The sequence below is a fragment of the Eupeodes corollae genome, chromosome 2 (genome assembly GCF_945859685.1).
Source record: "Eupeodes corollae chromosome 2, idEupCoro1.1, whole genome shotgun sequence".
In the NCBI taxonomy this organism is placed as follows: domain Eukaryota; kingdom Metazoa; phylum Arthropoda; class Insecta; order Diptera; family Syrphidae; genus Eupeodes; species Eupeodes corollae.
This window is the reverse complement of record NC_079148.1, coordinates 21,109,568-21,136,618: the sequence shown is the minus strand read 5'-3', so window position 1 is coordinate 21,136,618 and position 27,051 is coordinate 21,109,568. Positions and strand designations below refer to the sequence as shown.

Below are 27,051 nucleotides of genomic sequence, written 5' to 3'. Positions count from 1 at the left end.
ATATCGGAAGGGACAAAACAAAGCTGCAAGCATCATCACCATCCTCGATTTGGATTTCGTTTTGCCATAGCTTGGCCGGCCTGGCCTGTCCTGTATCCTGGCCGGCCCAGACAACAAACACGAACTCCTCAAAAAAAGGAAAAACTACAAAAATTGCATTGCACATTGATAAGAGATATGGAATGGCGGAGGTGGTAGGATGGAATGGATTTGCAGTTTTTTTTCCTTTCCATGTTTTGGGGGAAATTTGATCCCCGAAGCTTTGGCCTGCGTCAGTTCGCATCCTGCGTCCGAAAACTCAGAAACAGGCTGAACGAGGCATGCAAGCAGCACAGCATCGGAAAGAACAGACTGACAGGCTGCTATGCGCTCTCCGTATTAAAACAAAAGGACTCCAATAAGCAGACCTATGTGATGGCACATGTATACCTAAGTGTTATACACAAGGATTGCATAGGGCAGGCAGGACCATAGTACACACAAGGATATAGTGATTGGCATTCGGACAATGCGTCGAATCTTTTTGTGTTTCTGTTTTCTGTTTTTTGTATGCATCAAGGCAGACAGGCATCAAGACAGTGAAACAAACAGGCAGGCAGTCAGACAAGCAGGAAGACACAGGAGGACGAAATAGGATAAATAAATAATCGGATCAGAGGATGGCCTTATTTCTCTTTTATCAGTATTTTGCTTTCACAGTTATTTCATAGTTTTCCAGATCATTAGATGGGATTTTCTTTCCAAAAAGGAGAAAATGCGAGAATATGAAGACAAAAATATAAAAACTAAAGAAAAAGAACATTTTTGTAAATCTCTTCGTTTTGCTGCTGTTGAAAAGTTGTTGTGATGTGTTTTCACAGTTGGCATGGGAAACATATTTTTGTATGTCTTTCATACTCACTCATAAAAATACCCTAATACGGATTTCAACTGATTAAATATGACTATGTGCTTAGGTTTGTACATATGTTAGCTGTGGATGTATATATGGGGAAAAAACAAACAAAGGTTATGAAGGTAGTTATCTGTTGTTCGTACAAAAGCAAACATAGATAGAGTTCTTTATATTTATCTACGTTAACATCAAGCTTAAGGTTTGAGAGTAGTCTTAAAGATTTTAAATGATTTCGGAGTTGAACAAATTCAATATCGAGTTTGAGCCAGGAGAACTTCTTTCCAAAAAAGCTTATGTGCGTCGGCCGGGAATCGAACCCGGATCAACTGCTTGGAAGGCAACTATGCTAACCATTACACCACCGACGCAACTGATGCAGGGTTAAACCTACCCCTTGCTGGAAAATTCTCACTAAGCTTAGTTTGAGCTTTTATTTATTTATTTTTAAGATCAGACAAATAAGTTATGAAGCCTTGCTTTGCAGATTAAGTGCATGAGTACTTAATTGAAAATAAATTTGTTTTAGAGAAGTTTATAGAAAGACGTAAGAAAAAGAATTAAGACTGTGAAGGTTCAGTTCTTGTCTGTAGTAAGTGTGGGTTTAGATAAAGAGCATGAATTAAATGGAAATTGAAATAAAGGGGGCTAGAACGCGACCCACACTGATGACTTCCCATCCCTCTGTTGATTTGTCTTGCTTAACAGGTTTGAAGGTTTTTGGTTTTTTGTTAACAAAAGGTTTCAGTTGAATTACCAACAATATTCTGCATATGATGAAATAGTTTGATTTCAAAATCTATGTTAGTTAACGAGATTTTTAGTCGAAAACCAATTTGTACCAATTTTAGTACCATTTCTAAAAAAAAATGTATTTCTTATGTAAACAAATACAAATTGGATGAATGTAATTAATTTGGAGTCAATATCTTCGTACTTTTTTGTGTAGATTAAAATCAAATGAAAAAAAGTTAAGGTTTTAATTGAATGTCGAAAATTTTCTATGAAAAAAAAAATAGTTTGAAGCCAATATCTTTAAATTTTGAGTCGAAAATAAATTTTCACCAAGTTTTACGTTTGTTTACGTTTTTATTTTAGGAAAAAAATGATAATTCGATTTTTCTCAAAATTGTACCAAATGTTAAAAGAACATTCCTTATAAGATAAAATTAGTTTGAAGCTATAATCTCAAATTTTTGAAAAGGTAGTTAATTGGATTTTTTTCCTGAATTACATTTGTTTAGTATGACGTTCCAATAACTCACTTCACAGTGTTAGTTGCCATACTCCTACGAAACGGCTTAACCAATTTCAATGAAATTCCTAAGTGCTATTGTTAAATTCCATCAACACCACCGTGTTCACGGTGCAAAGAATCCATCCATTCAAAGAATTGTTTCGTCCTATCCTCGTACTGAAATCGTTGTTACGGGTGATTTCAATGTACACAAATCTTCATGGCTTCAAAATTCAAGCTAGACAACAGAAATCTTCGCTGAGTTGAACCACCTAACTCAGCTACTCAAAGAGCCCACCCGAATATCGGACGTTGAAGGTCGAGCAGAAAACACTGTTGTTTCTTACCTCTTACCCTGATAGGTACAATGTTAGTGATCTATCTCCTCCAGGCACATCTGACCATTGTGTTATATCAGCAAATTTCTCGTGTACAAATTTTCCAGTTATAGAAAGAGCTCCTAGGAGAACCGTTTGGCAATACGAGAAAGCCAACTGGGACGGTCTCAATAATTACTTCAGGATCTTTAACTGATCATTATGCTTCCTCGATAGTGACGTTGACGCCAGCGCTGATATAATCAAAAGTTTGATTCTCCTAGGAATGATAACTTTTATACCGAACAGGTTTAAAAGTGTCAGACCCAACTAAATCACATGTTTCGATGAGAGCTGCAAAGAGGTTATTATGGCCAAAGAGGTAAGTTTCCGTTGAGGAAAGCCCATATTCGACGGACCAAATTTGTACATGACCAAAAGTTACGGTTCCTACGTTGTTGTCAATGACACTCCTTTTGTTAGCTCTTTAGAGAAAGCTAATCTCTTTGCTAGACAGTTCACCGCCAATTCTACGCTGCCAGTGAGTATTTTGACTCCGCCTGTACTTGAATGAGTTAGTGATTCTATGGGACCAATTTTTTTTCGCACGAGTCGGTGGCAAGAGTTCTTAGACATCTAAACACACATTAATCCGCTGGTCCGGATTGTATCCCCGCTATTGTTCTGAAGAGGTGTGCTGGCAAAACCACTGCGTAAGCTTTTTCGTCTGTCCTACTCCTCAAGTCTCATTCCGAGCGGATGGAATACCGAATTTGTCCAGCCTATTCCCAAAAAACGCGAATCTTTCTGATCCTCTTACTAACGACGCACTTACGTCCTTTCTTTCCAAGGTCATGGAAACGCTAATTAATTATCAGCTCAAGAAATATCTTGAAGATCGAAAGTTTCTTAATGACCTGCAATACGGCTTTCGTAGCAATAGGTCCACTGGTGATCTCATGGTTCATCTCACCGAACAGTGGAGTAAACCTTTACATCGTTTTGGAGAAAGTAAGATTATTGCACTTGATATTTCAAAAGCATTTAATAGGATTTGGCATCTGGCTCTCTTATCGAAAATGCGAGCTTTCGATTTTCATGAATCTCTCTCTCATTGGAATAATAATTATCTTTCGAATCGTTCAATACAAGTAGTATTGGATGGATTAAAGTCTGAAAACCATAAAATAAATGCTGGTATGCCCCAGAGCTCTGTTCTATCTCCAACACTCTTTCTCATTTTTATTAATGATCTCCTGTCTGCTAATTCTAATCCAATACGTTGTTTCGCTGACGATTGTACTCTTAGCTTTTCATATTCATAACATCATAATATGATAAGCTCATTAAATTCCGACCTAAACAGCATTGTTCAATGGGGATTAAAAAACCGCGTGGAATTTAATGCTTCGAAAACCCAATGCTGTCTTGTATCGTTAAAGCGAGATATACCCCCATTGCCATTATCCATGGATGGCACTTGCATCAATGAGACTGAACACCTCGATATTCTCGGTATGTGTGTCACCAACCACCTCTTGTGGAATGATCACATACGCGATGTCGCCAAATATGCCGCAAGGTGTTTAGGTTTCTTTAGGCGATGCAAGAAATATTTCACCTCTTCTGATCTGGCTGTTATCTATAAGACTTACATATGTCCAAAGCTTGAGTATAACTCCCATCTCATCTGGGCTGGTGCTCCTGCAACTTACTTAAGCCTCTTGGATAGTATTGAACGTAGATCATTTAAATTGATAGATAATAATATCATCATAAGTTCATTAACTTCGCTTAAACATCGTCGTAAGGTCTCTTGTCTGACCCTTTTTTACCTTCATTCTAACGGATTATGCTTTAGTGACATAGCCAGTTGCAGGGGGGGCTTAAACAGTTCAACCACAATACTCGCGCTTCTAGGAATGCTCATCAGTATACCCTCGAGCCTAACTTCGGCCTTACTGTAAAATACAGAGATTCGTTTTTTAGCCGTACTACGCGAATGTGGAAACGATCAAATATGCAATAATAAATATGTAAAATAATCATGTGAGATGAATGCATTATGGCACACAAACATTCGCTTGAGCCGTTGAGCAGGGTATTGACAGATATAAAAACTGAAGACAGACTATTTGGCGACACGCTGTTACTCCTTTTTAAGTGATTTCATACCAACACTTCCAATTATTCCACGTTCAACGTACGCTAAAAATTCAAAAATATTATGAAATTGTGAAAATATCAAAATTTTACCGTAAGTTGCGTCGGTGGTGTAATGGTTAGCATAGTTGCCTTCCAAGCAGTTGATCCGGGTTCGATTCCCGGCCGACGCACATTTTTTACCAAACTTCATCCTATGAACTTAAGTTTGTGATAATAATAAAGCTGTAACTTAGTAGTAGAAATTTGAGCTCAATTTAAGTGTCTTAGACTTCTCTGAACATGAAACAAATAGAAGACCTTGATGAAGGGGTTTGGCTTCGGAATTACTGATTCGTCTTAGAAAGATGGAAGCTTCTATAAATTAATATTGCTGATAAATTAATTGGATGTGTTAAGAATGGCTTAAGATTTTTAGTTAGAATTTAATGAATACTTTATGTTCCTTCAGTAAAGCCAATACCATTTCATTCATCACGAAATTATTTAACCTTCGAAAAATTAGAAAAAAGTGAGTATACGCCTAGGTGCACTTTTACCTTTAACATTTTGTAGATTTTAATTTTTTATGAAAAAACTGATTGTTTTTTATTTTTACATTTTTAAAAGATATTTGAGTCGAATGGATGTTTTTTTAGGTTTTCATTTTTTGTAAACTCGATTTTTCCTAACGATTTTTTATAAATCAAGATAACTGAAAACAAAATATTTGTTACCTCGAAAATCTTACGCATAAAAAATTATTTTATCTCTAAAACAATTTTGTGCGACGAAAAATGACGTACTTAACATTTGGTAAAATTTTGAGAAAAATAAAATTGAAAGTTTTTGTATACAAAATAAAAACCTAAAAAAATAATTATTCTAAGTTGGTAAAAATTGAATTTCTACTCAAATATTTTTTTTCAAAAACTTGAGGTTATGGCTTCTAACTAATTTTATCTTATAAGAAATCTTGTTTTCAATATTCTTAAAAAAAAAAAAAACTTATGAGAAAATTTAACAAAAATTGGTAAAAATTAATTTTGTACACAAATATCTCTTCAAAAATTTGAGATTTTTTATAAAGTGTGATTTTTTTGAGGTTAGGATTTTCATGCATTAGTATTTGAAAGATCACGCGGGATTTCAGATATGGTGTCAAAGAGAAAGATGCTCAGTATGCTTTGACATTTCATCATGAAGTTGGGCTTAAGGGTAAGCTGATGGGCGTTTCTAGAAGCACGGGTATTACGGTTAAATTGTTTAAGGAGAGGAATGCAACTGGCTATTTCACTAGAGCTTAGTCCGTTAAAATATCGGTAAAAAAGGTTGAGGCAAGAAACCTTTCGTCGATGTTCGAGTGACGTAAACGAGTTGATAATGTTAATGTCACCAATCATTTTAAAAGCCCTTTTTTGAATATTATCCAAGAGGCTTAAATAAGTTACTGAACTAGCACAGAGATGAGAGTTATATATTAAAGTTTCAGACGTATAACGGTTTTGTATATTGCAACGTCTCAAAAAATCTAGACATCTTGCGGCATTTTTGGAAACATCGGGTATGAGATCGCTCCACAAAAGGTGGTTTCTGATAAAAATTCCGAGGATGTCAAGATTTTCCGTTTCGTTGCTGCAAGTGCCACGCATAGATAGTGGCAAAGAGGGTTTATCTTGCTTTAACGATACAAGACAGCATCTGGTTTTTGAAGCGGTTTTTTATTCCCCATTGTACAATGCTGTGTATGTCGGAATTTAAAGATCTAATTATATTTTACCATTGCAGTTCCTCATCCAAACAGGAGGATGGTGAGTCTGGAAACGAATATAAAAAGCTGAGATTGCTATTGACAGTGAAACAATGTATTGGATTATCAGTAGCAGACAGGAGATCATTTATGAGAATGAGGAAAAGGGTCGGAGACAAAATGGAGCCCTGGGGCACACCAGCATTTATTTTATATGTTTCAGACTTGAACCAAACCAATTTATTTTGAACGGTTCGAAAGAAAATTTCTAATCCAACGAAGAAGAGATTCATCGATACCGATATTGGCCTTAAACTTACTTTACCTTTTAAAAAATATTGTTGTCAACATTTAGTAAATTTTTGAGAAAATCGGATTGACAGTTTTTTTAACAAAAAAAACCTAACATAAAAATTAATAAAAGTTTGTAAAAAATTGATTTTCGACTCAAATATCCTTTCAAAACTTTTAGATATTGGCTTCAAACCAATTTTGTTTTTCGAACAATATTTATGTCAACATTCAGTAAAATTTTGAGAAAAAAACAATACTAAAACTGGGTAAGATTTACTTTCGACACAAATAGCTTTTCAAGAATTAAAAATATTGTTTTCCGTTTGAAATTTGGTGATAATTGATGTTCGGTTCTTATTATTTCTCAAATTAATTTTATTCATCCAATTTGTAAAAATTGTGACTAAAATTGGTAAAAATATGTTTTCGACTAAAAATCTCGACTTCGACTAAAACTTGATTTTCAAACTAAACTATTTCTTTATAAAAAAATAGTGTTGGTAGTTTTTAAACTTTTAAGAATAGTTCAGCTGACAACTTTTTTAACCAACACGAAAACTAACAAACTTTTAACCAAGACAAATTAACAGACGTAATGTGAAGTTATCAGTGTGGGTCGCATCCCAGCCTTTGTAAGATTTCCATTTTTTGTAAAAAAAAACTGTTAATTAAATTTTTCTCAAAACTTTACCGAATTTTGAAAGCAATATTTCTTATAAGATAAAATTAGTTGGAAACCATAATCTTAACTTTTTGAAAAGATATTTGTGTCAAAAATTACTTAAGCCTCAAATTTTACTAACTTTTAGTAACTTTTTGTGTAGGTTCTTATTTTTTGTAATTTTTCTCAAAATTTGACTGAATGTTGAAAACAATATTTTTAAAAGATGAAATTAATTTAAGTCCAATGTCTCATCTCTCTAAGAATCTTTTATTTCGACTTTAGGGTCCTGAAACGTCAACATTTTGAATTCGAAAAATCGAACCCATTACAATAACTTACTATTTGAAGTTAAAAATAGCTTAAGTGAACTTAAGATATTTTACCACAGAACGTTTTATGCATTAACATCCGCTGTATTGACGTAAGATGTGTTTATTAATAATAATAAAAATAAAACAATGGTTAAACCGGCATAAAAACATCTTAGAATATTTAGCAAATGAAAGACCCAAGAGCTTTTAACTTTTGAAAAAGACACAGTTTTGAATTATTTAGATAAAACTTCACCCCTTTCACGCTTTCTTAAAATTTTGTGCTTCACTCGACATTGAGAGGAATTTTTAGAAATAGTTAAATAAAGCTCTCCACCAAAATTCAACCGTCGCGTCGTTTTTAATCCAATTTTCTTCACTTGTGTTTGCTTTTGAAAACAAATAGCTATACTGTTTTTGAACTCAATTTTTTATCTTTTAATATTAAAGTTTAAATACAATTCTAGGGAACTTCAAGTTTGAGAGCAAGCACTTAAGACTAAATAATTCATTTCATGTCTCCTTTAATTTTAAAGCTCGCTTTAGTTAATATTTTTTCTTCATAATAATGAGATTTTGAAAATTGAAAATTATAACGGTAAGTTGCGTCGGTGGTGTAATGGTTAGCATAGTTGCCTTCCAAGCAGTTGATCCGGGTTCGATTCCCGGCCGACGCACATTTTTTGCTTAAGTTGGAGTTAAGACTCATCAAAGCTTCACTTACTAATGCGTGCAATTTAACAATTCTTAATAAGCTATCAACCTCTTCCCTAACTATTATGAAGTTAGAATAACATTTTCTTTAAATTATTGTTGAAGGAATTTTCTCTGACAAGATTTCTCCCTGAAAACATCAATCACAAAACTTTTTCTATAGGCTCTAGCGTACATTTTCTAATCAATTTAAATTGTTAATTATCTTCGCATTTTTGCCACTAAAGTTTAATCCTTTTAGGATCCTCCATCGTTTTACTTATTTTTTTTTTCGAAATGAGAATGACACTATCCTTTTGTAAGGAAATAAAAATAAAAATAAAAATCCCTATAAGCCGAAAGAAAGAATCAAATCGTAAATTTTTCAATTTGTCGGCGCATTAATGAAAACCGATTACTACCGTACATAGAACATAAAGACCGTAGCGCGCGAAACGGAAATTGATTTATTTTAATTGGAAAAATTAATTTTAACCTCCATGCTAATTGCATTCATTGCCATGGCAAAAAGGCACAGCCATCACATCACAGGTTTCTTGTGTTAAGGTCCTTAAACTACACAATATCTACATGAAAATAACCTCAAGGCAAGAAGTTGCCTTACCCTACGTAAACCATACCTAACCTATGGCAAGGCAGTGTCTGTTTTCCCTTCGATTTAACTCATTTCATCTTTCAATAAATCTCTTGACAATTGCAAAATAATGGCGATAATTGGCAGCGCATACAGGACCTAAGAGATGCTCTTTGCATTCCTTCCTCTCCAGACCCACCTAAGTATATCTAGGCCCATTCTTTCGTCGTCATTCTCGGCGTCGTCGTCGTCGAATAGTTGCCGATTGGACAAACAGACAGCAGATAATCTTCTCGATCGATCGATAGACTCTTCGGTTCTGATTCTTTGTACATATAAGACGCCCTCTGATGTGGCTTTACAGTGGCGGCCGGCAGCGTATGGTGGTCCTGGATCTCTCTCTCTGATTCGCGGTATCTTGAAATCTCCATGCACTGAGCAACCGATAAGCTACAGCTTCAGCAGAACAGCAATCAAGCCCTCCCGTGCACCGTGTGCGATGCCACAACCAAAGAAGCCAGCAAGGCTACTGGTGGCAGCGACCGCGACGGCTGCGCGGTGGTGTGGTGTCCGAGATTAATAGCGTCTCCTAGGCCTACACACTCGATCTGAAATTATGAGACAGCTATTTGAAGTAAAATCTATGAGCACAGAGCTGAGAAGCATTGGCTGGGCGGGCGTACAGAGATTCGATGATTCCTTGCTCTTCTGCGATCTAAGATGCAAGATGTGACCATACCCCATCGAAAGTCTTCCTTGAGATCTGTATCTTTGGAGGAACCCACTCTGTGTGCGGCTGTGATTTAGCGGTGGCATCGGCGGCGAAGCGGTGCTATCTAGGATTTGAGTTCTGAGCTAGCAAATCAACACTTGAACAATGCTTCCATATGTGTCTATTGGTGTAGTCGATGATCCTTATGTTGGAACACACATCCCGAACCCTAACCCAAACCCAAGCTCGGTTCCTTTTCTGAATTCCCCATATCACGAGCTGGAAGCGCTCATAAAATTCGTGGCCACACTCGACTGCGACTGCTGGCTGGCTGGGGCAATAAATAATCGACGCACCATCTGAGATAAGGTAATTGGTCCATTATGTCGCTCCAATGGCATCTCTTGGTTCTCTAAGTGAAATCCGCACTGGTTTAATACAATCCGTGTCCATACAGAAGCAACGAAGAGAAGACAGGAGCACCGCACTTTACTACACAGGTGACATGTTGTTATACTCAACTCGTATTGTAAGACTGCTCGGCCCGGCCTTGTAATTCGATCCGATGCTGATGCTGATGCCGATGCCGATGCAGGGAACCCTTTAACATGTCTTTGTTTGGGAACAACAATAATAATAATAATAATCACGTGCAGTGTGTGCAATCTGCAGGAGATGCGATGCGATGGAAGTGGAACTCGAGCCGGAGCAGTGCTTCGCATTCGCAGCCACAGCCAAAGAGGCGGACCAGGCCAGGTACAACAAATGCATAAATTTTGATGGAACGCAATGTGAAGTGAATGTGAACTGCTGCACAACTGCAGCAAGCTGCAATCGAGATGATTCAGGAGAATGGGTGTCACTGATGGTTAAGATGTGATGACAGTTGATTTGATGGACGACATTACTCTTTTATTGACATTGACATTACTGCAAAGAATTTAATGGCGGGAAATGGATTTATTTAATGGACAATAATTCAGCATCGGATTGACGATATGCTTTTGGTTTAATGTTAATTGGTTGTAAGTCTTATGCTTTGTGAATGTTTGCTTCGTAAAGTTAGTTTTATGAAATCAATGAAAAATATGACAATACTTATAAGATAAACACAGATGTTTGAATTAATGCATTAAAAGCGGTAAGGCAGTTGAAAAATCAAAACGGATTTAAACTCGAATAAATCGAGATTTCATATAATCCGAGCTACATACAGCAACGTGTGGATTCTAAGACTCTCCGGGATGAACATCGGTATTCATGCGCTCCACGTGACCCAACCATCTAAGTCGTTGGACTTTTACCCTTCTGACTAAGTCTACGTTGCTGCACAGTCCATCTTCTCCTCCACTCCCCTTCTAGGCATACGGATACGGGACAGAAAATCACACGAAGAACTTTTCTCTCGAAACTACCCAATGTACTTTCACCCGCTTTTTTCGTAGTCCATCCTTATGCACCGTATGGACGGGGATGATGAGAATCTTATATAGCTACACTTTGGTCCTTCAAAAGAGGACTTTGCTACTCAATTGCTTTCTTAGACCAAAGAAACAGTGGTTGGCAAGAGTTATTCTTCGTTTGATCTCAGGGTCGGTGTTGTTTTCTGCGTTCAAAGTGGAGCCTAGGTAGAAGAAATCCTTAACGAACTCCAAGTTACGTCTGTCGATGGTGACGTTTTGACCGAGACGTGTCGGTGTTGTAAGTCCTTTCTTGAGGTAAGGTTAGGTTAGGTTATAATGGCTGTCCAAGATGGAAACGGACTCACTTAGGCCAGTTAAATGGCCCATTGTGATACCACATGAATATTGAGGCTTTCTCCTAAGCTTAATGGAACCAGCTTGAGTCCCGTACGAAACGTGAGAGGCTGATAATACCGATATCATTTAAATCGTTTAGATCGTTAAAGAAGAATTCTCCTAGGTAATTATTGCGTTTTCGAGTCAAAGCAGGGCATGTGGAGAGAAGATGAAGAACCGTTTCTTCCTCTTCCTCGTCCATAGATCTTCTGCAAAAGTCATTTGAGAATACGCCTAGTCTCGTGGTGTGCTTTCCTATTAGGCAGTGTCTGTTCGGTTATGACACCTATTATCGAGCATATATGCGATCTGCTTAGAGAGAGAAAGCACCTTGAACGTTTTAAATCCAGTGTTGGCCAGATGTTTTTTGTAACTTGACACGTGGTGATGTTGTTCCACCTGGTGCCTGCCCTCTTCACAGCGTCTTGCATAAGCAGCAGCTTACAAGTAGCGATTGGTATGCCAGTACTTGCCAAACGTGGTAGCATGGGCTTTACTGTACCGTTCCTGGCGAGTTCATCTGCCTTACAGTTACCTGGAATGTCTCTATGGCCCGGCCCCAGCAAAGGCGAATATTAAACTGTTGCGCCATTTCTATTAAAGATGATCGATAGTTATGGACTGTTATAGAGTTCGTAGAGACAGAGTCCAGACTCCAGAGATTTGATAGCGGCCTGGCTATCAGAGAAAATACGGATATCAGATGTTGATATCACTTTTTCTTTGAGCCAAGACAAGACTCCTTTTATCATCAAAAGGTCCTCCTGTAACACGCTACAATGATTGAGAAGGCGGAATGAGAGACTTAATTTCAGTCGTTTAGAGTACACACATCCACCAACCCCTTCCTTTCTTGAGACGGCATGTACTTTGTTTTTCTCTCATTAACCCTCATTTGCCGCCTCTGTATTAATACTCACAAAAGCCCATTGACACCACGATGAACTCTTCCGATTATGACGATGTCATCACCATATGCTAGACTTTTGAAAGAGAGTGCCTCTAGCGTTGACATGGGAGCTCTGCACTATTCTTTCCAGTACGATGTTAAGAACATTGGATGACAGCGCATCACCTTGTCTAGAACCTTTATTGACATCCAAAGATTCTGTTCAGTTGTTTCTAACCTTTATAGAGCAGCGTGAATTTTCCATAGTTATCTTGCGCAAACAAACTAGACATTGGTTTATATAGCTCGTTTCTGTAGATGTAGATGCTGTCATATGCGGCTTTGAAATCGATGAAAAGATGGTCTACCGCAGAGAAAATCTTGTAAGCGATGTTAAGTAGGCTGATGCCTCCTTAGTTGGTGCAGTTTAGAGGGTCTCCTCTACGAGCTAGTGGTCTAAACCCAAGTTAGCTGCTTGAAAAGTTTGGACAATCATGATGCTGAAAACGTTTCTAGCGTCGATCATTGCATTCAATCTGGTTGACGGTAGATTGATGTGGAGAGCTTCTAGTTTCTTTGTGGATAATAACGATTCGCCCCGCAACAAAATCAATGAGCCTCAATCCGTTCTCGGTAGTGTTGTCATTCAGGATGTTTTTCCGATTATTCCACAAAAGATGTCTTTCCTTCCTATCTTAGCATTAAAAACCCAAGGACAATTTTAATATCGTAGCTAGAACACTGCTTGTATATTTTGTTCAAGAGCTCGAAGAACATGGCCTTGGTGTTGCCATCTTTCTCTTCTGTGTTGCGTTTGGGCATGTTAGGCTAATGTTGCGGAATTAAGCCTTAATGCTGATGGCTATGAGACGCTCGGTTATGCACGATTTAACTCCAAGGCGAGAGCCGGCATAACCGCTCCTTACAGGCATGAGCTTCGAATATGTTGTAATAGTCCTATAAAGTGTTCACTAAGTAGTTAAAACTAACTGGAACTAACTGGACGGAGGTGCGTTTTGAGAGAAATCTGTGGACGGCATGCACCATGTGCTTCTCTGTCGTCCAGCTCTTCTTCTTTCTTTAGCCAGCGGATTCCACTGCATTGCTTAGCCTACAATGCAGTCGTTATCTTTTCGTAGCGTATGTCCAATCCATTTCCACTTACGTGGACCTGTCCTTCTATGAAGGACCTTATTTGATACGCGGTTTGGCCAGAAAATCCTTAGGATGTTACGAAGTTATCTATTCATGAATGTTTGCAGCTTTCTTGTTATGGCTGAGGTAACCTTCCAAGTGCTGCACCCATAAAGACCCACAGATTAGACATTTATTCGAAACAGTAGACAATAAGATAGAAAAAATTCAATCTGATTTGATATCAAGTTCACTGTTCATTTAGTCTTGACGAGTCTTGTATTATTATTACAAAATATACCAACATTTAACGTTTCGTCGGTTGTTTTTGAGCCTCGTCTTATACATAACCTTTTGACTTAATTGCACGAATCATATTTACTTAGGCCGCAAATTCACGACACAAAATAACTGCGCAAACTGGGGTTTGCGCAGTTTAGTTGTGTTGTGAATGGGGTTGTTTGAGCGGTTTGTGCATTAAACTGTGTAAAAATTAAAACAATTTTGATATTTTTGCTCTAGTCTTAAATTTGTGCAGTTATTTGTGTCGTGAATGTCAAAAACTGTGCAACCGCTCAGTATACAAATTTTATTTACGCCACTATACATTGTTTTTTTTTTATAATGGCTGATGAACAAAAGTTCTGGAGCGAGTTCCTCGAACTTTATAAAGAACATCCGGCTCTATGGAAAATAAAAAGCCCGGAATATATAGCAACAGGATAATGAAGAGTAAAGCCTATGAGCTTTTTTTGCACTAAATTTTAATTTTTTTTACTACAATAGCAAGCATTATATAAATAGCTAATTTTGAACTCATGTTCAACGAACGAAAACTTTTTTAAACTGAGATCTGTGCAGTTCACTTGTATCATGTTTTGCACAAATCGACTTGAGTAAAATTTCAGTTTGCGCAGTTATTTTGTGTCGTGAATTGGCGGCCTTAGTACTTAATTTTTAATTTCTAAATCGAAAGTGCATAAAATACCCATTAAAAACCACTCACGACTATCGAAATCTGCCAAATGAAAAATAATATCGGGGATGTAGCTCAGTGGTAGAGCGTTCGCTTTGCATGTGAAAGGCCCCGGGTTCGATCCCCGGCATCTCCATAATTTTTTGGTGCCCAACACACTAGAATTTTGACAACTTCTTAAACCCAACTTACTAGAAACTTAGTTGAATTTATTGTTTAACACAACTTCTACCCTTCAATTGGTGTTCTTAAGAACCATTACACCTTTTACATCTATCTACAGAATTACATAGGAAATGCTTCATTACACAAAATCAACACGCTTTTTCCCAACAATTTATTCTCATAGATCCTCTTACAAACTATCGCGCACCAACTGTGATACGAATAATCGTGTGAAGAAATTAATATCATTTCAAGCCATGCATCTTCCCGCCTCCAAGCTCCTTACAAGAAAAAATGAGAAACTAGAGCACAATAATGTTTGTTCAAGTTTTCGAAAAGGTAAAACAAAAATAAGAATCTAAAGAAAAGTCCTGGTTTGGGTAACAAAACCCCAAACCCAAAGTATAGATGCATGCGAGAAAACCAACAATAGGCACCCACTTATCATCGCCTCTGGAAGATAAGCAACGACGATGACTCTAGAGGTAGTCCTCCTGCTGCTGCTGCTTCGAAACCATGGCCTAAAGAATCCAACCAAAAACATGACCAAACCTCAAAATAAGAGAACTGGTCACAGCAGCGCAATGCAACCATCATTTGCAGTCTATGTGGTTTACTCCATCTATTTTGTTGTTATTGTTGAAGTGAAAATTCCAAAAAGAAAACTAGCTCCTTCACCTTTTTTCCCCTTTTTCATTGCCTTACTTCTGTGTCTGTAGTCGTAGGTATATATGATTGCAGGCACACGGAATCCCACAATCCACCAAAAGATGCTCCGCAGCGATACAATATGACTGTGAAAATTGGAGCCTTTTTCGCAGCGCAGGTGGCTACACCATTGTTGATGCTTTACTCTACAGCTAGACATAATATCGCAGCCAATGCTGCTTCCCATTTTTCACCTCCTCCCTGAGTTTAACTCCTCAAACAACAACCAAAATCTTGTTGGAGCCGCACGATTGTTTTTTCATGATCCAAGGGGTGTAGCGGCAGGGTGGCGGTGCGGCGGCGGCAGGCGTTTCAGCTTCACGAGTTTTTTCCGCTGCATTCCGCTAATTTTTCAATACTCGACGCGACGTACATCTATTCGGCAAAGCCAAAGAGTGCAATGAATCTCAACAATTGGGGAGTGCGTTCTCGCTTCGGCGAGCCATATTATCATCAACCAAACTCCTAACCTAACCAATAACCAGGAGCAGGGAGAAGGAAAATTAAGAAAATTACACAGGAAGATGTTTTTCTTCTTCGCTGTGAACCGCCAAGCTCCTCACACCGAATCTATTTGAACCCTGGTTGGCCTTTTGTGTGTTTTTTTTTTTCAGATATTCGATACAGCAGCATAAAGATGCTGCATCAGAGAAGCCTCTTTGAAAAAAAAAGTCGGACGACCTGTTTTGGGATCCAAATTGAATGAAATGGATATTTATGACCACGATGCCCTCGATGGCATGTGGGAACGAACGGAACCCAAGAAAAGGCCGATATTATAGTAAATGAATGCCGTTGTTTTTTTTTTTATTATTTTGGCTAAAAAGGTGAAAGACGAAGAAGCTGCTATATACGGTTACATGGCCTGGATGATGGCTTGAGGTCAAAAACGCGAGACTTACTGTCAAAAGGGACTGTTGACAGCAAGCGATGCTAATTGAAACATCGTAACGTAACGTGACAATGTGTAATGACCACCGACAGTGTAAAGGAGGATGAGATCAACAACAACACGTTGACATTATAACGATATGGAGTTTTCGTGTTCGTTTTATAAATCACGGTTTACCGAAGAGTTATTTTAATATGTCTCTGAAGTCTGAACACTGATTTCAAATTAAATCGTGGGAAATAACTGTAAGCATAAAATAAGCAGATTAAACGATGGCATTGTACGTAATGTAATGCAATGGTAAAACGCTAATTGTCTTCTTCAAGAAGGCAAAGATTAACTCCTGAACTATAGACATAATTAACTTCAAGAAGACATTATTATAAAGTGTGTTGTTCAGGACAGTAAACAATATTAATAACTTGATGTTAACATTTCTCAAACATATCCACAAAAGTTACAAAACATCTTAGTTTAAGGAAAGTCGTCTTTTATTTTACTAATAAATAAAATAATATTGAAAAAATAAATACAAATTTATGGTGTCAAGATTATTACTTCGAAAATGATTCAACATTTTATTTAACTCACTTATCTGAATCCACTCATATTTAGAGTCAAGGAACTTCATTTTTTCAAGTCTTATCAATGGACATTTTTTGATTAGCCATTAATAGAGAAAACTAGAAACTCAGTTCAAAAATAAACCTGATAGCTGAACATTAGTGGAGAGTTGGACAAAATGTTTAAGAGATAAAGTGCAGAAAGATTAAAGTGTTGTTTCTTGAAAAAATGATGGACTAGATTAAAGATTATACATAAACAAGTTTTGTGTACATTCAGAATATTTTAAGAAAAACATTTAGAATATTTTAAAAAAATGTTGCCCATTTTAGCGGCATTTATTAAATTTTTGCAAATTGGACGAATAAAATTAATTTGAGAGATATTAAGAACCGAACATCAATTTTTACCAAATTTGCGTACTTTTCTACGTAGATATTATTTTTTTTTATGAAAAAACGGACAGTTGGATTTTTATAAAAAAAAACTACTGAATATCGAATTGTCTGTTAAATAAAAAGCTTAAAGACAATATTTTAAATTTTTGAATTTGAGTCGAAAGTAAATTTTTACCAAGTTTTAGTATTGTTTTTTTTTAGGATTTTATTGTTTAAAATTTTACTGAATGTTGACAGTGATATATGATCTTAAAGTTTTGAAAAGATATTTGACTCGAAAATCAATTTTTAACAACTTTTGTAGGTTTTTAGTTATTTGTAAAAAAAAACTGTCAGTTCGATTTTTCTCAAAACTTTACCAGATGTTGGAAACGTTATTTTTCGTTGCACAAGATTGTTTTGGAGATGAAATCATTTTTATTCGTAAAATTTTCGAGGTGACAATTTTTTGTTCAGTGTTTTTGATTTATAAAAAAACGGTTATGTGGATTTTTTCCAAAAATATACTGGTTTGGTATCACGTTACAGTTTATAATATAAAATTTAATTCAAGTCTGTAGAGTTATTGGCTCGTGAGATATTTAGGGTTAACCAAAATGTTCACCTTTTTTTTAAACAGCTATGGTAAAAGAACCACCTACGCAATTTTCTTGAGAGCCCTTTGTGCATCTTTCTGCATTATTATCGGTATAAAAAATGTATTTAAAGACGATATCTTTTATGGTTCTTGAGCTTTAGACCACGAAAAAAAACGTAGCGAACGTGCGGACGTACGAACGTACGAACGTACGTCACACACGCACATACTCACTAAAAATCTTTTATTTTTTCTCTAGAGACCTTAAAACGTAGAGAAATTTCAACATTTTTAATTCGACAAATCGGATCCATCACAATAACTTAGTTAATAAATTCAAGAAAATTAAATTTCCAACAACACTTTCACATCAATTGGTTCCTAAGGTAGTTTTTTTTTTTATCGAAGTACGATTTTAAGACTTATTCTCTTTCAGTGTTATATTAAATTATGATCTCCGTGCCATGACTTCGGGTAAAATTAATAATTAAATGCTTATTTATTAGGTAACCATTTAAATTCTGCATTTTAAGTTACGACCTTAAAACTCTTTTTTCAATATTTTGACTTTCGAAATTAAACAAAAATCTCTATAATATTTTGATTTAAAAAATTCTCTAAAAATGTCACTGTTTTTGTAAAAAAAAAGTAAATATTATGTGTGGACAAATCTTAGAAATGCCCACGATTTAATTTGTTCTATTCATACAAAACATGATTATCCGAATTTGGAAAGACTTGGATATCATATAGTCAAAGTGAGGTGATCTCAGATAATAACTTGTTTATTTATTTCATCAATTGATAGAAGATCTGCTGATTACAAAATTAGTACAAAACAAAATCTAATAAGATGTATACAATTACATTATTATAAATTATACATATTTACACGAATTTTGGATTATATTTTAATTAAATAATCAATCACCGTATTAAAAAGATATAGAGAACGCGTTATTGTTTCATTTAGACCATAATTAGTTCTATGAAAAGGAGGATAAAATATTTAATTTATATTGCGAAAAACTCATGATGGAACATGGAATAGAATTAATGAAAGCAAATCAAAAGAGTTTATTCTGTTGTCAATAGTATAATAAGGCACACCTTGATATATAATCTGGTAAAGACCCAACCCAGTTAAGTTTTCGAAGTGCATAAAGAGTGAATCTTTTCTGAAATATTTTAATTCTCAAAATATTATTATCATAAAAAGGAGACCAGGCGATACAACAATATTCTAAAACAGATTGTTCTACAATAGACAAAAATAAGGTCTTTAAAGTATAGGGATCCTTAAAAATTTTAGAGTTCCGCTTCAAGAAACCTAAAAGTGAATTACCTTTAGATACCATCTTATCAACATGAGATCTAAAGTCAATCTTTGAATCAAAAACCACCCCAAGATCATTTACTTCAATTACCCGCAGAAGACTAACATCATAGAATTCATACTCAAAATCAATAAGGGATGAAGTTTTAGATGCACTTAAAATTTAAGAAAATTGTTTATATCCAACTGCATTAGTAAGCTATCTTCAAGAAAGATGTGGCTGAGAATACTTTCACATCATCAGCGTACATCAAGCAGTTACAAATTAAAAATAAATGGTAAATCATTTATAAAGATTATAAAAAGAAGAAATGACGGCCTTGTGGAAGACCTGACACCACGTCTATAAGATTTGAAACACAATCATCTATTTTAGCAGCTTGTTTTCTATCAGAAAGATATGAATCTAACCACTGTAAAAATAAAGCATTCAATCCTAATATCTTAAGCTTTTGTAGGAGAAGACCATGATACACGCGGTCAAAGGCTTTTACAAAATCAGTATACAGGACATCAACTTGTCTACCTTTTTCAACATGATTATAACAATTATTTCTAAGTAGACTTAAATTAGTACACGTTGATGTACCCTTTACAAAACCATGCTGTTTTTGAGACACAGCAAAATGAAGTCTTTGTATGACCGTTTTTTCAAAAAGTTTGGGAATAACTGAAAGTTTTAATATTGGTCTATAGTGCTTCACTAAGTGCTTAAAATCACTCTTATAAGTGGGATCTATTTTCTTTCATTAAGAAAAACACCATTTTGTAAAAATTTATTTAAAATAAAGTTTAAAACACTACAAAGTGAATACTAACATTTTTACAAAAGAATAGGGGGAATCATTTGAAAACCAGTTTTTTTTGACACATCAATTTTTTTAAACTATCCAAATCATCTTGTTCTGAAAAACTCTGTTTAAAATCGATTAAAGAAGTTATATGAAAGAATCGAACAAATATCATCGTATTCCAAACATGGAGGAAAAGATGAACAATTTCTTTTCTTCCTTTCAGCTGTGATTGTTTATTGTTGTTGGTTTGTACCATAGTCGGTGACTTGCCCTCAGAGCGTTATACGCGGGGACTTCACATGTTTATCGAGTTCCGATTTATTATCAACATTTAAGAATTTATATAGGTCTTTAATTTATGGTATAGAATTTAGGAATGAAATAAAAATAAATTATCATTCGATTCAATCGTGGTCCGTATGGTTTCACTTAGTTTTGTGCATTTAAAATTAAAACCCGATTGACAAACTCCGCAAAAATTCAAATCAGTTTTAGAAGTAAGAAGATTACATTTAGAACAATGGATTTCCATAATGAAAAGACAAAAGAGAACTGGATAAGACAATTTATAAAATAAGGTATAATAAATCGAGAATCTATTGAGAACATCAAATAAAATAGGGGTCATAATATTTATTCATCTTGTTCCTAAAAAATGCGTTAAGGGTTCAAAAATGTTATTATTTAATAACAACAAAACTTCCACAATTCGTTTTTGAATTATTAAAAAAATGAGATAATGTGTTCCTTTAAAATTAATAATATTAAAAAAATACATTTTTATTTATTTTAAGACTTTGTGAAATTTTTGAAAAAAAACTGAGCACTCAAAACCCATTTGAATATAGTTTTGAAAAAACTTTTAAATGTAAACGTTAAATAATGCTTTCAAATTAAATATTGAAACTGAATTTCTTTTTTCAAATACTTTTATGTATCTACATATTTTTATTTTTTTCGATTTCAAACTAATTTTAATATATATTTATAAGTTCCAAATTGTGTGGAATGTTGTATGGTTTCCTCTTAACTTAATACGTTTTAGTGTTGTCTAGTTCAAAAGTTTTTTTTAACATTTATTAAAGAAAAACGTTTTTTTTTTTACTAAGATATACAAAACATTTAAAACATACATTGCTTTGGTGAAAAAAATTTCTTAAGTTTATTTTAAACGAAAATTTTACCAAATTGTGTAATAAGTTTAAAGCCAACATTTTTATTTAGTCGCAAGTTAATCCGAGTCGGAAATGAGTTTTAATCAATTTTAAACTAACATTTTTACAAAATATCACAACCTTCAAAGATTGCAAATATAAGCACTGTTAATTTATTCCATTTTGTGTTGCTAAACTACGAAAACCAATTCGACAGTTGAAAATCCTTCAAAAATGTATTGATTAAAAAATGTAAAAAGATAAGTTTGGGAGGAAAGTTAAAATGTAGAAATCTTTGATTTTTTTTTAATAAAATGTTCATTTCTTTCTTGGTAAAATCGATTCTTAACAAACTAAACACAAACAAATTTAAACTTGTTTAGAAATTTAAAAGCGTGTGATAACTTAATTATTTTGTTAATAAAACAGAAGAAAATATCCATTTTTCATTTTTATTTAAAAATTTAAAATTTTTTTTTTCTAACTAAAACTTCGATTTTTTCTAGAATTATATTTCTTTTCTTAAATTTGGTGCTCACGGGCCTTTATTTATTATTTGTATTAATTATTTTAAATGTGAAAGATCGGAAATAGCTGTTGATAAGCCTTGAAAGCTACAACACTGCATTTAAAACCAAACCAGAAAGGGAAACAAAAAGAGCACAAGAAGTTCCGATTCTAAAAAACGTTTACAAAAATAAATAAAGAAGATCCTGGGATTCAACCCACACTGATAACTTTCTATCCGTAACCGCCTTCCAAATTTTTCTAAAAATTTTACAAAATATTAATAACATTTTTTTGAATGAGATACAGAATATGAAATCAATAACTTTCTTTGTCCTCATAAAACTTGAATGGAAAAATATTTCTTACCATTTTTTTTGTTGTTTTTGTAGGTGTTTGTGTTTTGTAAAAAAGTTTTTATTACAATTTTGCAAATAAATTAACCAAAAGTGAGTAACAATATTTTGTATATGATAAAATAAGTTTGATCTGTTTTTAATCCTGACATATTTAGAAGGCTCCATTTTTTTAAATTTTAGCACCGTTCTAAAAGTTTTTATTAAAAAAAAAGAAAATATCGATTATGTTTGTTAAAAACAATATTTTGCATAGAATGAAATAATTTTTAAGTCAACACATTCATCTATTTTAAAAATATTTTAGTCTAAACATCTGTTTTAACTAACTTAGCGGAATATTTCTTGCTATTTATAAAAAAGCTGACTTTTGGACTTTTCTACTAATTTTGTTAAATATGTAAAACAATATTTTTGCATAACATACGATTTAATTTAATACAACATCTTTAATTTTTGCCAAGATATTCAAGTGATAAATCTATTTTTATAAACTTTAAGTAGTGCGTTTTTACGTTTTTGTTTTTATAAGAGACGCGTTGTTTTGGTTGTCCAGGTGCGAAAAACGGTATTATTTGTTAAATAAAATAAATCTGGAGATATTATCATTTTTCGTTTCGCAAAATATTCGAGGTATCAAATATTTTGTCCGATTTTTGATTTGTTAAAAAAAATTGTTAATTGATTTTTTTTCATAATTATTTTAATTTGGTATAACTTTACATTACGTAATGTTATTAAATTGAAGTCACTAGCGTTATTGGTCCGTGAGATATTTGGGGTCAATACAAAAATATTTTTTTAAGGCTAAAGTTACAAAAATCACATACTAAATTTTATTGAAAGTCCTTTCTGCATCTTTCGATTATAAAATCTGTACAACAAATTTTATTTGAAGTCGATATCTCTAATTGAGATATAACGGGTTATTCATTTTGGGTTTTTAAAAACATAGGGCTGGAACTTGACACCTGTCAAACTAAGTTGGTAAACCAATAGTTGAAAGTCTGATATTTACAACAATGGATCGTTTAACCATCGCATAACGCAAACAAATTGGTAAAGCAGCCAGATATGATTTTTTAGCTATAATATTTTTGGCAACACTGGCTTAAATAGCGGACACACGTTTCGTGTTCTGTTTCACTGTCAAAAACCTTCAATTTGGTCTCTAATTTAACCATGAATCACCTTGCAAATGAACAACGCTTGCAAATTATTGAATTTTTTTTATCAAAATGCGTGCTCTGTTAAGTAAGTTCTTAGCGCACTTCTTCCATTTTATGATCACATAAATCGATCCACTGAAGGTCTATTCGGGTTGTTGTGACTAAATTTCGCACCAAATTTACATTGTGGGACATTAAACTACCAACACGCTTACGTAGAGTGCGAACTGAAGAAAATATCGCAGCTGTATTTGACAGTGTTAATGATGACCACCAAATCTCGATTCGTCGCCGTTCGCAGCAATTGGACCTTTATTACTCACCAACGAACGTGGGAAATTTTGTGGAAGGATTTAGGTGTGATGCCTTTCAAAATATAGCTGGTGCAAGAATCGAAGCCAAACGACCTACTGCCACGTACAATTTTTGGTGAATAGGCTCTTGGAAAGTTTGCCGAAGATCCACTTTTTTACTGAAAAATTGTGGTCAGCGACGAAGCTCATTTTTGGCTCAATGGGTAAGTAAATAGAATTTTCGGTTTTGGGGTGAATATCAGCTAGAAATATTGCAAGAGCTATAAATGCATCCAGAAAAAGTCATTGGATCGTACTTCTTCAAAGATGATGCGAATCGTAACGTAACTGTGAATGGTGGGCACTACCGTGAGATGATATCCAACTTTCTTGTACCCAAAACGCAAGAGCTTGACTTGCATGGCACGTAGTTTCACTAAGGCGATGTCACATCATTCGTAGACTATTTTTTGAGGAGCTATGTTAAAGCTCATGTCTATACAGACAAGCAAGCTTCAATTGACGCATTAGAAGACAACATTGAAGTATTTATTCGTGAAATACTGGCCGAAATGTTGGAAACAGTAAACTAAAATTGGACTAAGCGGATGGACCATTTGAGGCGCAGTCAAGGTCAACTTTTGCAGGAAATAAACTTCAAACAATAAATTATATACACCGTACTGTTGATTCAAATAGATACTGTCGTATTTAGGGTTCTGAGAATCCTTAAGTAATTGAGGAGATGTCATTACATCTATACATTGGTGCGTTCTTTGGTCCACAGGTGTGATTGAACCTTAATTCTTGTAAAACGACGATGGAACAACTGTAACTGTCAATTCAGATCGTTATCGTTTTATGATAACATACGTTTTTTGCCTTCTGTGGAAGAATACGACTTGAAGAATATGTGGTTTCAAAAAGATGGGGCGACATGCCACATAACGCGAATATGATTTTATTGGAAGAGACACATCCTGGCCACGTAGTTTCTTGTCGTGGCGATATCAACTGGCTCCTAAGATCATTCGATTTGACACCGTTGCCTTTTTTACGTGAAACACCGTGTTTATTCAGATAAACCTTTAACTCTTGAGCACTTAAAAACCAACATTCGTCATGTTAGGGCTGATATACCTGCCAATATGTGCCAAAAATCGGTCGAAAAATACCTCAAATGAATCGATGTTTACAACAGTGCTCGTATTGGTCATTTAAATAATGTAGGGCTTCACATATAATTTCATAGTTCAAATTTTGCAATAAAGAAGAAATATCACGAAAAAAAATATTTATTGTGTGTTTTAATAACGTTTACTTTTAAAACCGCAAGATGGATAACCTTGTAGGAAGCGGCAAATAGTATCCTTAACGTTCGTTCACACGCACATGCATACATCACTCTATACATTTTTTAATTATATTCTTGAGTCCTTAAAAGTCGAGATATGTCAATATTTAATTTGACAATTCGTACCGATGACAATTAGTTCCCATGGGAAGTTAAAAAATAAAACAAAACAAAATAAAGTGCGTATACGCCCGACTGGCCAAATTTTTATTTCACGTTGATATTTTCTCAAATTTGTCTGTTTATCTATTTATAAAAGATATGTTAAATGTTTATTGGCTTAGTTCCGATTTTATCTAGTGTGAAAAATTCTCCACACCAACTTTCAGATTTTATTTGGAAATATTTGATTCAAAAGTCATATTTTTACCAGTTATATATTGTTAACTATACTTTTCAAATTTCAGCTGATATCTTTCCTTATATTAATTCAATTTTCAAACAAAATTTACAAGCATAATGTTATAATTTCAAGGACATCGTTCTATCTTTGTACTTTCTTTTTATGCAATAGCAGTTCAAGTTTCTTCATTCTTCCTTTAACTTTCAGTTTTCTGGAAATCCCGCAGAACATGGAGGAGTCCCATGTTATAAATATTGTTCAAAAATTTTCCTCTCACTTCAAAAAGTTTGTTTTAGATTCAAGTATTTACTATGCAATCCTACACACTCATATATATTCAAAAAAAAAACTTGGTCTTGACAGAAAACTGACAATAGAGTGACTCTTCCTACAAACATAACATCGCTAAACGTCATTATAAAGCATATTAAAGCACCTCTAAATGCTATTTACCTAGTTATGTACTGTACATGTACATTATGAAATAATAATTGTAAAGTTTTTCTTCTTTAACCTAAAGTCCTGTATAAGATATAAATTTATAGTGTTCGAGCTTAATTCCTGTCTCCTTTTGAAACATGTTTCAGGTTTCCAGGATGTTCTTCAGCAAAAATTTCAAAATGTACATCAGACAGAGAGGGTTAAAGAGAGAGATATGGAAAACGAAAAGAATAACTTTAAATTCAATTGAAAATTATGTTGCAATAGAGACTATATACACTTTTCTTTATATAGATATGTGTGTTATGTATATTGAAAGACTTTAGGAAAAGGTCACCGAATTCTGTTGCATCACACAAAATTTTCCCCACAAAAATGTGTGTGAAAGTGAATTTAAATTTTCGATTTTATTTTAAAGTTTTCTCTACAAAAAGATATTTTAAAAACATTCACACATACAACTATATATATGTATACTTATATATAAATGGAAAAGTATAAAATGGGTGTATAGAAATATGTATATACAGTGAATCCGACTACAATCAGTAGTTTCAAAGTTATCACAAGTGGAAAACTTTGTAGACACTGCGACGCGAATAAACCAAACAAACACTTTTCAAACTGGGAATTTAGGGCAAATAGTTAGCACACTATGGATGGAAAGTTTGTTTGTTGAGTTGAGAGATACTTTTTGAAATAATGTTTTGAGAAAAGTCTGCTGTGAGTAAGTCGGTCGGGAGGGGGTTAGTTAGGGTAAAGGGGTTGGTATATACTGAAAAGAGGATAAACTTTTGAACATAGCTAATTGAGTTAACTGAGTTGTGTACACACACGTGAATGTGTCGTTATGGATATAATAATAATAAACAAATATTTAGAGTTCCTATAGTTATACATTTTTTGTGATTTTTATTACGTTTTATTGAACATTTTTTATTTAAGCTTTAGGATGAATAAGAAAAAAGGTGTTTGCGTCGGCCGGGAATCGAACCCGGATCAACTGCTTGGAAGGCAACTATGCTGACCATTACACCACCGACGCACTTAAGATTTGGGAGGGGATATTGGAATCAGGAGGGTGGCTGCAGAACCCGTAATTTCGTATTTCGTATACAAAACAGACGCCATTTCGTTAAATATTGATACTTTTTTAAGGTTTTTCTAATTTAAAGAATTTTTATTTAAGTTTGAGCTACTTCATCGCCTCTGATGATTTTATAATTAGATAAGATTTTATTTGGCCTCTCCGAAGATAGAAATTCCAAAAAATTCTCTAAGTACTCTTTTTTTACAAAAAATGATCAAAAGTCGCACTTATTTTTACATTGGTATAGCCCATTGAAAAACAAAAACGTATGCACTCACTTTAAACAATTTAAAAAAGATCCTTAAAAAGTCAGGAAAGACGTCAAGTTTTCAGGAGAAAGTTTCTTTTTTTTTTTCAATTCAAGCTTAATCTTCAACAAAAGATTAATAAGCTTCACTCCAAAATTAATTGTTAACTTTTAAAAACACAGCATTTGTTTTTTTTTTTTCAAATTTTGTAATAGATTGAAGGCTTACTTATAGATAAAGGGTTATTTCAATAAAAG

The 27,051-nt window shown here is 34.3% G+C and overlaps 5 non-coding genes across 5 annotated transcripts; 3 read left to right on the top strand and 2 right to left on the bottom strand.

The window, feature by feature from the left end:
• Nucleotides 1-1,191: 1,191 nt before the first annotated feature.
• On the bottom strand, nt 1,192-1,263 carry Trnag-ucc (transfer RNA glycine (anticodon UCC)). Its single transcript has one exon. It is a non-coding gene; the product is annotated as a tRNA-Gly (tRNA).
• A 3,447-nt stretch (nt 1,264-4,710) lies between these two features.
• Nucleotides 4,711-4,782, top strand: Trnag-ucc (transfer RNA glycine (anticodon UCC)). Its single transcript has one exon. It is a non-coding gene; the product is annotated as a tRNA-Gly (tRNA).
• A 3,430-nt stretch (nt 4,783-8,212) lies between these two features.
• On the top strand, nt 8,213-8,284 carry Trnag-ucc (transfer RNA glycine (anticodon UCC)). Its single transcript has one exon. It is a non-coding gene; the product is annotated as a tRNA-Gly (tRNA).
• Nucleotides 8,285-14,469: 6,185 nt separating this feature from the next.
• On the top strand, nt 14,470-14,541 carry Trnaa-ugc (transfer RNA alanine (anticodon UGC)). Its single transcript has one exon. It is a non-coding gene; the product is annotated as a tRNA-Ala (tRNA).
• Nucleotides 14,542-26,429: 11,888 nt separating this feature from the next.
• On the bottom strand, nt 26,430-26,501 carry Trnag-ucc (transfer RNA glycine (anticodon UCC)). The gene has a single exon. It is a non-coding gene; the product is annotated as a tRNA-Gly (tRNA).
• Nucleotides 26,502-27,051: the final 550 nt, after the last annotated feature.